Below are 13,547 nucleotides of genomic sequence, written 5' to 3'. Positions count from 1 at the left end.
AAAAAAATAAAAATGAAAAAGCACATAAATGTACTAAAACAAACTAAAATTTAAATGAAAGCTGAACATATAAAAATAAAAGATAACAAAATATTAATAAATACAATAATAGTATACGAATAATACTTAACATTTATAATAATTAGGGATGCATCGATCTGATACTCAGGATCGGTATCGGCTCCGATACTGCCATTTTCTGCCGGATCGGGTATCGGTCAGACGACACCGATCCAAATCCGATATTGTGCATATACTATTCTGTGTTATTGTTAAGCCCCACGAAAGGCACAAAAACATTATAAAGCACCATAAAGTTTTCGTGCACTATATTTCAAGTGTCCTGAAGCCGTTCCATATAGTTTAATGCGAAGTATAGATGAATATTTAAGTCAAGTTGACGTAAACTCTTCTCCCCGCTGTGTCTGTCTGTCATCCTCCATTCAGCATTCAAACTGCGCGTCGCGTTCGATTACTACAGTCAAAACGATGAAACTCTCTTCAAGAGCGCACAATAACTGAGATTTAAAACTGCTAAAAGAAAAGACTCAATAAAATATTGCACAGATATAATACACAACGCAGCAATATCTCTTCCCTTTTTATGCGGAGCGCTGCACGTTGCATGTGCACGTGTTGCTTCAAGCGCATCATTCTGCTCACGGGATGCGCATAAGCGCTTTGTGCCGCTCTGTATTGGAGCCATAGCCTTTCGTATTATACTTTTGCGCAATGAAAGATTATCAGTGTATTTTTTGTTCTGTTCTATCATATGTTGATGTCTTTATTATTGTGAAATGTATTTTAATTGTATAGTATATATATATATATATACACACATTTAGGCTACTTGTTTTTAATGAATGTATTTTACAACAATACAAAGAGCAATGGGTAACATTTTACCAGATTTAGTCCTACTACACTTATTAACGTTTGTTTCTTCCCCACTAAATAATGTCGTTTTCACTAAATGTATAAATGGTTTTATAAAATTATTGTGCACCCATGATTATTCTAGAATAACTTTTGCTGCTGAATTATCCACTAACCTAGTTTATAATAGTATTTTTTGTCATTGATTATGATTATATATATTTTTTCATTTGTTATTTTTCATTAAAATGAAGTTGTCTATATTTAGCAGATTGTGTTTAACACTCACAAGAGTGATGATCAGGTCAACCCACAGAAGTATAGAAATTCTACACTGATTTTAAAAAAAAACTGCGCTGGTATCGGATCGGAATTGGCCGATACTCAGAATTTTTGGTATCGGTTCTGAAAAAATGGTTTCGTTGCATCCCTAATAATAATATTTATTTACAAATCTGTCCCTTAGATTTCCATTGTAAGTATAATGTCAATGATTTTATTTATTTATTTATTATAATAATTTCTTTTTTCTTTTTTCTTTATTTATACTTATACTGACTTATACTGAACTCAGAATATTCCTTGAAAAGGAGCATGAGGGGAAGAAAGCTAATGCGAGAGTGTTTCTAATGCAGCGTCTATGGGAGGGACAGTAAATTTGACATCATTCTCTCTTCTGACTGCCGTCATCAGTCTCTCAATTTTTTTCCTTTTATTGAAAGTCACGAAAACACTATCATGGAGTTTTATTTTTGCTATTTGACCAAATGGGAATGCAAAAAATATATTTGTAGTACTCTCCCAGTCACTGCTATTCAAGTTAACCCAACTATGACGACTTTCGCTGCTGAGAAACCCGGAAATGTCAAAAAGGTGCATTCCTGTGACGCAAAGCTGAATTTTCAGCATCATTACTCCTGACTTCAGTGTCACATGATCCTTCAGAAATCATTATAATATGCTGATTTGCGACTCAAGAAACATTTCTTATTATTATCAATGTTGAAAATAGATTTGTGCTTAATTTTTTTGTGGATTTTTCTTTTTTCTTTCATGAATCGAAAGTTAATTAAAAAATAAATTATATATATATATAATGAGTCCATGCTTAAAAGCATTGATTGATTTATTTTTTTTTAATTACTGACCCTAAACTTTTGAATGCCAATGTATATACATATATCACATGATAATTATCTTACATTTTTCTGAATATATGCAGTTTTAACCTAAAGTCAAATTATGTATTATGTCGCAGATAAGATGTTTTTAATATTTTTGGAAGGTTAACTTTTTTTTCATAGCTAGCTTTTTATTTACCCTAAACATAATCCATTAATACGAACACGAATAACAATTAAATATTTTCACACTTTTTTGCATCGTGTTACATCAAAAAAAAAAAAATTTTAACGAACAAAAATATTGTTCACATGTGAAAATTACCTTGGTTTTTCCTGATTTTTTACAACTGAGGGACAGTCATGTTAATTTATATTTTTATACTCATTCTTATTTCTATATATTATTTTTAAATATTTAATTGGTTTGTACAGTACATTTCACTATTTAGTCAGATGATTATAATTTAATTAAATTTTACTATCAGAATGTAATTTTAATAATTTCAATAATTAATAAATATGTTTTTGCAAACAGTATCATATTTTGAGATTGAAACTCTGGCAGAGTGTGAAAAAAAAAAATACCTGAAAGCCCCCCACCCCCCGCCAAAAAAAAGATGAAGACATGATCTTCATATAACAAAAAAGGGAAAGAAATGCATTATAATAAAAATGGAAAGAATTGAGTCAACTCTTGAGCCATAAAAGACCTCATATCTGAAAAAAACACTATTTTACTTGACTAAGTTGTTTACTAACAGAACTAGCAGTAGCTATTGCGACCAGGAAAGTACCAGATTTTGCTCTGTGAGACCGAGCCACACGGGACGCAACAAGAACTAGGTTTTTCCATAATAAGGCAAAGTGTACTAGTGGGCCCTTAATGAGCCGTCCCACGGAGCGCATGTTCCTGAGGCCTGATGGGACTGTGGATTGATTATGGAGCACCAAGACTTTCACTTGCTGCAATAATTGAGTTTGAAATGAGAAGGAGGACACCTATTGAGGAGGCTTTGAGAAAGTGCAACTATTTAGGATGAGAGACATCAAGCAACAGCTCCCTCCTCGAGATCAAGACGGCCGAGAGCGGGAGTGAATAATGCCGGGAGACTCCGGCGCCTTCACTGTCTCCAGTATAATTCCAGCGAGGCTCTCTCCACATCACTCTTCACTTTCCATTTCTAGATGAAAAATAAATAACCTCTTCAGACAGGCCTCCTCTCGCACTGAAAGCCGCCGCAAAAAGGCCTGCTCTCTTTCACTAGCCGTCCGCCACCTTTCTTCCCTGAACACCACTATCACTCTCCATCTCTATCAGCTTTACTCTCGCTCTCATCTAGAGTCGCTCACACACAACACATCTTACTTTTTCAGACACGTTCTGGAGGTCAGGATTGGGAAGGCTGGTTTTGTAATGTATTCCAGTGCAGGCTGTAAAATGTCATTTGTAATGCTGTTTGTATCGCTCTGCTTGTGTGTTTGTGGTGGTTAAGACCAGAGTATGTGAGTGGTAAAATCAGAGCTGATTGAAGACACATAAAATTTGATTCTTTGGTTTCTTTTAGAACAATTTTCAGCGGCTGAAGGAAATATATGAACTATTTGGCCGAATGTTCAAAAGTTTGGGGTCAGTACTTTTTTTTTTTTTTGATTGAGTAAATTGATGTCAAAATGGCTTTTGTGATGTCAAAAAAAAATTCTGTCAAATAAATGCTGTTCTTTTAATTTTTTTTATTCATCAAAGAATCATGAAACAAAAATCTATCACGTAACTAGATTAGAATTGATTAGATATAAGCAAATCAATCAGCATATTAGAATGATTTCTGAAGGATCATGTGACACTTAAAACTGGAGTAATGATGCTGAAAATTCAGCTTTGCCATCACAGGAATAAATTACATTTTAAAATGTATTATAATAGAAAGCAATTATTTTATATTCCAATAATATTTCACAATATTACAGTTTTTACTGTATTTTTATTAATTAAATGGCGTCTTTGTGAGCATAAGATTTATTTTCAAAATAATTTATATATATATATATTGGCCCAAACCCCAAAGTTACTCCATTTTAGCTTCTTATTTATTGAACTATTATATACAATTTGAATCTATTGAAGCAGACAGCAGTTCAGTTGTTGGCAAAACACATTGCATTATTTATTCTTTTTTTAAGTCATAGTTTTTGTCTTTTGACAATGTTTCTTTTAAATTTAGTCAATATTACAAAACATCATGTTAATTAATTTAAGTCTGTTTTATTTTTATTATGACTAAAATGGCATCTGTTTTTATTTAATGAAAATAATTTTAATTTTTTTCTTTTTCTTTTTTTGTCAATAGTATGTATCCTTAAATTTGTTTCATGATGCTCATTTTCATCTTGTTGATCACAAAAGAGTTTTCTTTTTTTTCTTCTTCTTTTTTCTTTTTTAATTTATTTTTCTTTTGTTTTTTAATCTCAGTGTTGTTTTGGACCCCATTTACTTCCAATATATGGAATATATATATATATATATATATATATATATATATATATATAATTTTTTTTTTTTTATATATTGCCTTCTTTTGGGCTCCAAAGAAGGCCAATTGTATAGTATAGTAGTAATCCTAAATACATGCAATCCAGTTATATTTTATAATAATAGTATGAAATATTCACACTTTTTGCATAATTTATTGCAAAATTACAGATTGATTGCAGGTGTACAAAAATATTCTTCTGACAAATGATATTTACATTATCTTTTGTGTACAGTAGTGGTGCTTATAGTATATTTCTCTATTTCACTCAAGAAAAAAAAAGAAAAATAATAATAATCTGGTTTAGAACTACATAAGGACAAGTAAATGGTAACAGTTGTATTTTTTGTGTGAGTTATCCCTTAAGAATACACTTTCTCACATTTCATATTTTACTGTTACATGTATCCCATTTCTCCTCAACCCGGCTGGAGGTGCTCTTTGATACTGGAAGAAGAATGACCTGAGCAAATATTTATAACCTGCCTGATGGCCTAACTTGCCTGCCGTGGCTTTTTCCCTCAAGTTTAGGGTTTCTTAAGGTGCACCTGCATTGCTTCTTTCTGCAGTCATCCATTACAGAAGGTACAGAGCAAGCAAGGGCTGCTTGACTGATCTATGAGCCAAGGGCAGAGGCTCTTACACAAATAGATTCAGCCTATGGCCATATATCAGATTAACTCCCCGGCAAACGCAGAAGGACCCAGCAAATTTAACTTGAATAGACTGACCCTCTCATTTTGTCTCCATCAGGAAGCATCTAAGAATTGCTGCTGTTCTTTTATCACCCAAAGTGCGGCCCGCAGCTTGTTTGTGAACTCATGCACAGATGATAGTGAACTTGGACTATGTTTACAGGCGGAGGGGATGGTTTGCGTTGTCATGGTATCAGTGTTGTCATGAAGCTTTACTGCTCTGATGGCTTTGTGATTGGACGGTGTGGAAGCTCTCGCTGTGGGAGAATGCTGGAAGCTTAGCTTGACTGACTCTGAAATCTTCCGTAGAAAAGTGGTCGTGACTGCTGAGGCACAATGGAAGTGACAGTTTGCCTATAGTCATTGTTAAAGTGAACAAGTATAAATAATACATTTAAGTCAAATTACTGTATTTTTAAAAAATTTATGATAATTGCACAGTCTACACTGCGATAGTTAACAAACTATCACTGTTTTTTAGTGTTTATTTATATTTTATTTTCAGTTTAGATTCATTCATTCATTCATTAGTTTTATACTTTTTCATTTAGTTTTCATTCAATTTGATTTATTTACTTATTTGTTTTATTCTGGTTTTTTCCATTAGTTTTGTACTTTAGCTTCCATTCAATTAGATTTTATCATTCAGTTTGATTTATTTACTTATTCTGTTTATTTAGTTAGATTTGTGCTTTAGCTTCCATTCAATTAGATTTATGTATTTATTTGTTTATTTATTTACCATTTATTTATTTTAGATTTACGTTTGGTTAGTTTCTTTATTTTTATAGATTTCTAGTTTAAAATTTGGTTTCCACTCCATTAAATTATTTATTTACTTATTTATTAAGTGGTTGTTTGTTGGTGTTTTCTTTTATTTTTGTAATTTTCTAGTTTCAGATTATTGTCTATGTATGTCTTTTTAACAGTCTTCCTGTTTCCCGTTTTTATGTTTAATGCAGGCAGGTTGTGGAGGTTGCAAGTTTTATAATATACCATGTATCGAAAACTAAAATTAATCTGTGGCCGTTATTATTTTCATGTCATGAAAATGTGTTTTAGTTTAGGTTATTTGTTTCCCCGGTTATGATAGTTTTTTTGTTTTTCATTAAAGTTGTTTTCATTCATTTAGTTTTTGTGAACAGTAGCATTCAATATCACCGGGGCTATTCTTTAAGAATAGGTTCAGCTGGTCCAAGATCAGAGGAAAAGAGGGCATTTTATCCTGAATAATGGTCCTGACAGACTGCTTTTCTTCCCAGGGAGTGCAGTCATGGCCACTGAAGCGTGCTGTGTTCATCCCCTCATCGTCTGGCACTTTTTCCCTCCACCGTTCTAGAGGAAACAGAATAAAGAAGGGAAGTGAGTGATTTATTGCACTCTCTGATGTGTCATCAAAATTTAGGGGAGTATTTACCTTTTTTTTGTTTTGTTTTTTTTGTTCCTGCGGATGGTAGAAGCGCAATACCCCACCCACCCTATCTCATCATAATTATTGTCATTTTCATCAGCATTACCACAAGAGATGATGATCATCTTCATCTGTGTCGCAAATAAGCCGGATGGTGTGAGTTACTGGTATCAATCACACTGTATAGTAGCTGACAAGTTCGTTTAAGGCATATGAGCAATTGTTCCTGATTTGCTGATGCTAAATGCTACTCTGACTGGTGCATTACACATCTCCAGCTCATCTGACCCTTCTTCGGATAAATGTTGTTGTCTCTTGCTGATTCCTAAATTTGCTTAAAGTGATAGTTCACCCAGAAATGAAGGTTCTGTCATCATGTACTGTATTTACCCTCATGTCATTCTAAACATGTGTGATGTTCTTTCCTCCGTCTCATACTGCAGTTTTCCATACAGTTAAAGTGAATGGTGACTAGGAACTGTCAAGCTCAAAAAATGAACAAAAAGGCTCCATCATAACAGTAATCCATACAGGACCTTACTGAAATCTAGATTGATGATGACTGAAAATATGCCCCTTTTCTGTAGTGGTTGATTCTTATTTTAGACTATTTGAATATGCGCAAAATAACATGCATATGTACATATTCATAATTATTGGTTGGGGCACAAGAATCAATTAAATGTGGCATCATTGACATCAAATCTGATATGGCACGTTTTGACATACCTTATTTGCATATATGCAAATTTAAGTGAGAGTTGATTTAATCAGCTTTTAAACTTGTTTTTCACTCACACAAGTCATTATATAAAATAATTTAAATGTAGCACATATGAGCAGTTTTAGATTTATATCATTATAGTATTTATTAATCATTTGAATTAGCTTTTTTCTATTTTCAGTATTAATAATTTGAATTAGCTTTTTTCAATTTTCAGTATTCAGTATTTACATGTGTGTGTGTATATATTAGGGATGCACCGATACCACTTTTTCCAGTACTCGCCTGATGCCGATACTTTTATTTTTGGTAATACCGAGTGATACCGAGTAACGATACCAATATTTTTATTGCATTTGTAAATTTTTTAAATATTGGGTACAGAAACCAAAAGAGTATGTATAGTGTTAGTTGGTTAACTTAATTTATCAAATACATAGTCAAACCAAAATGTATTCAGACACCTTCAACATTTCTCACATTATCACAGTTTATTTGCTATAGTTTAGAAAATAGTAATAAAATATGACAAGAACTCAGAGTTAAACTGTGTCAGAACAAATTCAGCTTGATAATGTTATATAACTTTGATAGAAAGGTATGTAATGGATTACAATCAACCAAACATTATTCAGACAGCTGTTAGTATGACAGTATTTACACAACTATCAATACTTAGTCGGGCAACCCTTAGCCTTAATGACAGCCTGTAGTCTCCTGGGCATTCTGTCATCCAGCTTCATGAAAACCTCAACTTCACTTTTTTCCCAGACTCGGTCTGAATAATTTTTGGTCCCACATTTTTTATCAGTTTTACTGGTAGTTCACCGTATGAAGAATTGTTGGGTATAATTTATCACAGTTTACTTTATTTTGCTGTCCTCACTTTACATAAATTAACTATAGTGTCCTGCACCCACTAAAAAAAATATCAAAAATTATATCTGGTCTCTGAATCATTTTTGGTTTGACTGTATATCCTTCAGGTTTTTTTTACACTTAATTATGGCCATTAAAATGTATTTTACAAGTCTTTGTTACATTCACTGTTAATTTTTTTGCTCTATGGTACATAATCTTTAATTTAATAGCATTAGAGCTGCTCCATTGCAGCGGCTTAGTACTGTAATCATGCGCTTTAATGTAATAATGCAGGGAACCACTTGTTATAAATCTCCTAACTGTGATACTTTCAGAAATAGAAGTTGTGTTTTTTTCATCTGAAACGTGCTGCGATTTATATTCCAAAGCCACTCATATAATGCAGAAACGCTCAAGCAAGCAAAACGCGCAGCGCGTGCACGTATTTGTACTGATGCAGAATGAGAGGGACAAGTAGTACAGCCTAGCGCATTTCGCAGGCTAGATTCACTTTCGCATGAAAGTCGTGTATGCCTAAGATTGAAAATAAATTATGTTTATAGTGAATGCTCCTATAAATGGTCTTATTTTTAATCCAAATGATGTGTGTGCTAAGTGAGTGAACATCAAAGATCACACAACAGAATTGCGCACGCACTCGCTCACGCTCTCTCTCTCTCCATACCGCTAAGTAACTTGTGCATTGTTTTACTTACTTGTTTATGACGTATCCGACCGAACTACAAACTTTCCAGTGATGTCTGTGAGAAAGGTATATTCACTCGACAAACTTGCGCATCTGCGCTGCCGCTCGCTCAATCCACTCAGCGTGATTTGCTTATCAGCTCGCACACATCAGCTATACAGGCGTTAATACTGAATGTTTAACATTATATTCATTGCATACATATACTTCGTATACATCCTTAATCTCTAATAACTCCATTCTGCTGTCTGTTGTTCTGTTGTCAGTGTTTCTTTGTCTGAATATGGCACTTATCACATTTTGTGTGGTATCGGCATTTGGTATTGGGGCATTTTAACGATTATGAGTACAGGAGCTCAGTATCGGCCCGATACCGGTACCAGTGGTATTGGTGCATCTCTAATATATATATATATATATATATATATATATATATATATATATACATTGTTAGCTGTTGTTTGTTTTTCTATTTAGAATTTTTATCAATTTTATCATGAATAAGCAATCACTTTTTTAAGTTTTCATCTAATATTTATATTTCATTTTCAGCTTTCTTTCAATTAACAAAACATTTTTATTATTATTATTATTTCAGTTAACACTAACAAAACTGTGTGTGAGTCAAATGCTACTTTTATGATATTTTTGCCTTTTTTTCACAGAAGATAGAAAGTCATATATGTTTAAAATGACATGAGAATGAGAAAATGATGAAATAGTTTTCATTTTTGGCTGAACTATACCTTTACATTGTCAATGTCATTCTTTCTCCTCACAGTTTCCAGTACTGAAAGCATATAAATTGGTTTCAAATCAATATGTAAGAGCAACACCTACTAAAACGCTTGCAATGATCTACCATCAAGCTAGCATTGCATTTATGTAAGATTTGCAAGCGCAAACATTTATCTGACACTTAACACATTTGATTCAGCCAAACAGCATTACTCGTGTTACATTGTAGTGTGTAGATTTTGCTTCTTGGCACAACATCAGCACGTCTCGACTTAACTCAGCCATCAACTCTACAGATACCTGTATGAGCGCTCTGCTTTTAGCTGATATCCCAAATCCTCTTAAGAAAAGCGAGTTGCAGCATCGGTTTTTGCACATACACTGAATTCTCTCTTATTCCAAGAGATGCCAATTTTCTGACTTTGTGCAATCCCTTGATTGAGTGTGCGGAGGGACTCACTTCATTGTTTGTTGTTCTGTGTCAATTGTGCGGTTACAGAAGCTTACATGCTCTAGGAGCTGCTAATCTCTCAGACTACGGCCCTGATCAGCTCCCACCGCAGCAGGAAATCTGGATCCAGAGGTATTTTGCTAGTAAATCAAGGAGAGGTCTTAGAGGTAGAGTAAACAGAAAGATAGTTACGCTTTAAAGAAACGGTAAGGAACATTTGCTGAACTTTTATTCACCCTCAGGCCATCCAAGTTTGTTTCTTCATCACAACAGATTAGGAGAAATAGGTTGTTTGCACATGACGTCACTGATGATGCACGAAATGCAGCTGGAGGGCAGGAAGTGATTTTTTCCATAGAAATCACTAGCAGAAACTTCAAATGCCAGTGTTTTGCGTTGTTTATGGATGTTTAAATTGGCCAAACCGAGAAACCACAAGGAGCTTTTATCGTGTACGAAAATGTGTTGTTCATAAGTGGGGAAAAGTCAAGAATTTGATTGAAAAACGCAGGAAAAAGTGGCTTGTAAACCTGTGTCTGCGGTTGGGAGGAGCGAAGCCGACTGTGATCTTGAGCTTGTTGATCATTCGTACATACATTTACATGACATTAGCCCACATTATTTTAGCTTATTTTTAAAAATAGTGTTTAATAGCGGAATTCCTGGTGGAAAAATTACATTACACTTGATTTGAAAGATGTTTTAGGCATGATGCATATATATATATATATATATATATATAGGCTATAGCGCTTTCATTTAATTGCTGCACACTCAACGCACCTTACAATCATGAGGAGATCTCTCTTCAACCACCACGCTATTACAAGAGAAAGGTATTGATAATCACAACATGTTGGACGTGATCCTTATGTTTGTCACGAATTCGGTCCATGGACTTCCGTTTATTCACCACCAGAGGTCACCCTTTCCTTTACATTGACTCTTGCACAACACAAACTGTTGCATAGCACCCCGGGCTACATATCCCATCATTCATTGCACGATTTGCACACTGCACTGATTGCACTCAGTGCACACAGCTGTTTCTTATCACCTCACTCACTATATAACACCCACTCAAACCACCATTCTCGGCTGAGTATTTTTTAGCCTGTACCCCTTTCCGAGTCTCCGTGTTTTCCTTGTTTTGCCTTGCCTGTTTTCGTGGTTTCTGATCTTTGCCTGTTTTCCTGGATTTCTTCCTCTCGTCTCACCCCTGTGATTCTGTCTGCCGATCGGTGACCTACGCTATATAACTGTTTGCCATTGTTTGACCCTGCCTGTTATACCACGTCTCTTTAAATAAAGCTTGCAGATGGATCCACACGTCTCACGTCTCGTCAGCCCCGTCACAATGTTATAAAGAGGAGCGATTTTTAAACTAAATTGTAATACTTGCCTGCCATTAAGGCGATGGATATAGGCTAAGCAACTAGCCCTGATTGTAAACCAGCTATTTCCAAAGTGAATCCCGTATTTATATGAGGGATGTGGAATATGTCACTCCTGAAACTTGTAATGCATGCATGCTGCATGAAAGTTATAGCAGCACCTAAAACAACTTTTATTTAAATTCTGAATCGATTATAGCCTGCCTAGAAAGCGAGCAAATAGTGTTTTCATCTAACGTTAATCACTAAAAAACTCACTCACTTCAATTTATCGCAATCTCACGATTCCGTGAACTGCAAACAATATCTTATTTACATCGTGTCTATGTGTGGCATTTAGCATTCAGTAAGTTCTGACAGTGTCACCCTGTATCTATTTTTATATTTCTTTATTAACATTTTAATATATTATCTTATATTAACCATTTGCACGCACAAGCATTGTCCGGCTTCGCTCCTCCCGACCGCAGACGCAGGTTTACAAGCCACTTTTTCCTGGGTTTTTCAGTCAAATTCTTGAATTTTCCCTCCTTATGAGCAACACATTTTTGTACACGATAAAAGCTCCTTGTGGTTTCTCGGTTTGGTCGATTTGAGCATCCATAAACAACGCAAAACACAGGCATTTGGAGTTTCTGCTAGTGATTTCTATGGAGAAAAATCACTTCCTGCCCTCCAGCTGCATTTCATCAGAATCACGTGATTGCAAACTACCTATTAGTTTTTACATCACTTGCTCACCAGCGGATCCTCTGCAGTGAATGGGTGCCATCAGAATGAGAGTCCAAACAGCTGATAAAAACATCACAAAAATCCACAAGTGATCCACATGACTCCAGTCCATCAGTTAACGTCATGGGAAGTGGAAAGCTGCGTGTTTGTAAGAAACAAATCAACAATTTTGGTCTCTTCTGTTCATAGTCCATAATAATGTTTCCTCCAGTGAAAAAGTCCATCCCCTATTGTCCTCTTAAATTAAAATCCACAGACATATTTGTTTAGAGCTGTTTTTGCTTGTAAACAGTGCTTGATCTGTGCACATTTCTCTCCTGATACAGATTAAACGACTTTTTCCATTGGAGAAAGCAGTATTATTAATAGAGGACTTGTATTTTGGTTGGAAGCGATTTTAAAAACATCTTAATGATGGATTTGTTTCTTACAAACACACAGGTTTTTGCTTTACAAGATGCTAATTGATAGACCGGAGTGGTGTGGATTACTTGTGGATTACTGTGATGCTTTTATCAGCTGTTTATCAGCCTCATTCTGACGGCACCCATTCACTGCAGAGGATCCATTGGTGAGCAAGTGATGTAAAGCTAAATTTCTCTAAACCTGTTGTGATGAAGAAACAAACTCATCTACATCTTGGATGGCTTGAGGGTGAGTAAATTCACAGCAAATTTTCATTTTTAGGTGAACTATTACTTTAACCTCCCTTTTGGGTCAAGCTAATCGTTCCTTTGCTGTAGGTGGTTTGGTTATAAAACACACACTTGTAATTTCATTACAGAGATTGCTTCGATAAACACTGGTTGTGAGTTCAAGTTAGTATGTTAGTGGAAGTGCACATGCAGCAGTTAGCCTGTTGCTAGCATGCTGTATGCATCTTTCCACTCTATTGCCCTGATCAATAGCCTCATTTTCTCCAGGTCTTGCTTTGCACTACTGAAGGTTAAGAGGTCTGGAATGGTATTGATCAGGATATTCACACACCATCTGTCAAGGCCATTAACATGATGATATGTCATTGGAAAAAGCCACTTTTTATGCTGATTTGGAATCAGTTTTGTGATTGTGATTTGTGATTCCAGGAAGGTGTTTTAATCCTAACTGATTGTATATCGGTATAGAACAAGATTTTTCTTTGGTTTCCACTAATGCTGTCAACCTTCAGTTGACATGTAGCAGTGTGTGCATCTATCTGGTGCTATTTTGAGATTATAATTTATGCATTCACTAATGAGTACAGATATATATATATATATATATATATATATATATATATATATATATATATATATATATATATA

The 13,547-nt window shown here is 34.6% G+C and overlaps 1 protein-coding gene across 4 annotated transcripts in view; it reads left to right on the top strand.

The window, feature by feature from the left end:
- Nucleotides 1-13,547, top strand: part of lrrc4ca (leucine rich repeat containing 4C, genome duplicate a) — a 93,018-nt gene that overhangs the window by 46,559 nt on the left and 32,912 nt on the right. For 2 of the 4 annotated variants that reach the window (XR_001608863.1, XM_016267462.1), the window contains exon 2: nucleotides 6,489-6,588. The exons of 1 other annotated variant lie outside the window; for it this stretch is intronic. The gene's annotated coding sequence lies outside the window, so the exon portion shown is untranslated. Of the gene's footprint in view, nucleotides 1-6,488; nucleotides 6,589-6,683; nucleotides 6,988-13,547 lie in introns of those variants that run through there. One more of the 4 variants, XR_001608864.1, reaches the window with a different exon arrangement.

This window comes from Sinocyclocheilus grahami, unplaced genomic scaffold (genome assembly GCF_001515645.1).
Source record: "Sinocyclocheilus grahami isolate Dianchi unplaced genomic scaffold, SAMN03320097.WGS_v1.1 scaffold38.1, whole genome shotgun sequence".
NCBI lineage: Eukaryota > Metazoa > Chordata > Actinopteri > Cypriniformes > Cyprinidae > Sinocyclocheilus > Sinocyclocheilus grahami.
This window is presented reverse-complemented; position numbering and strand designations above follow the sequence as displayed.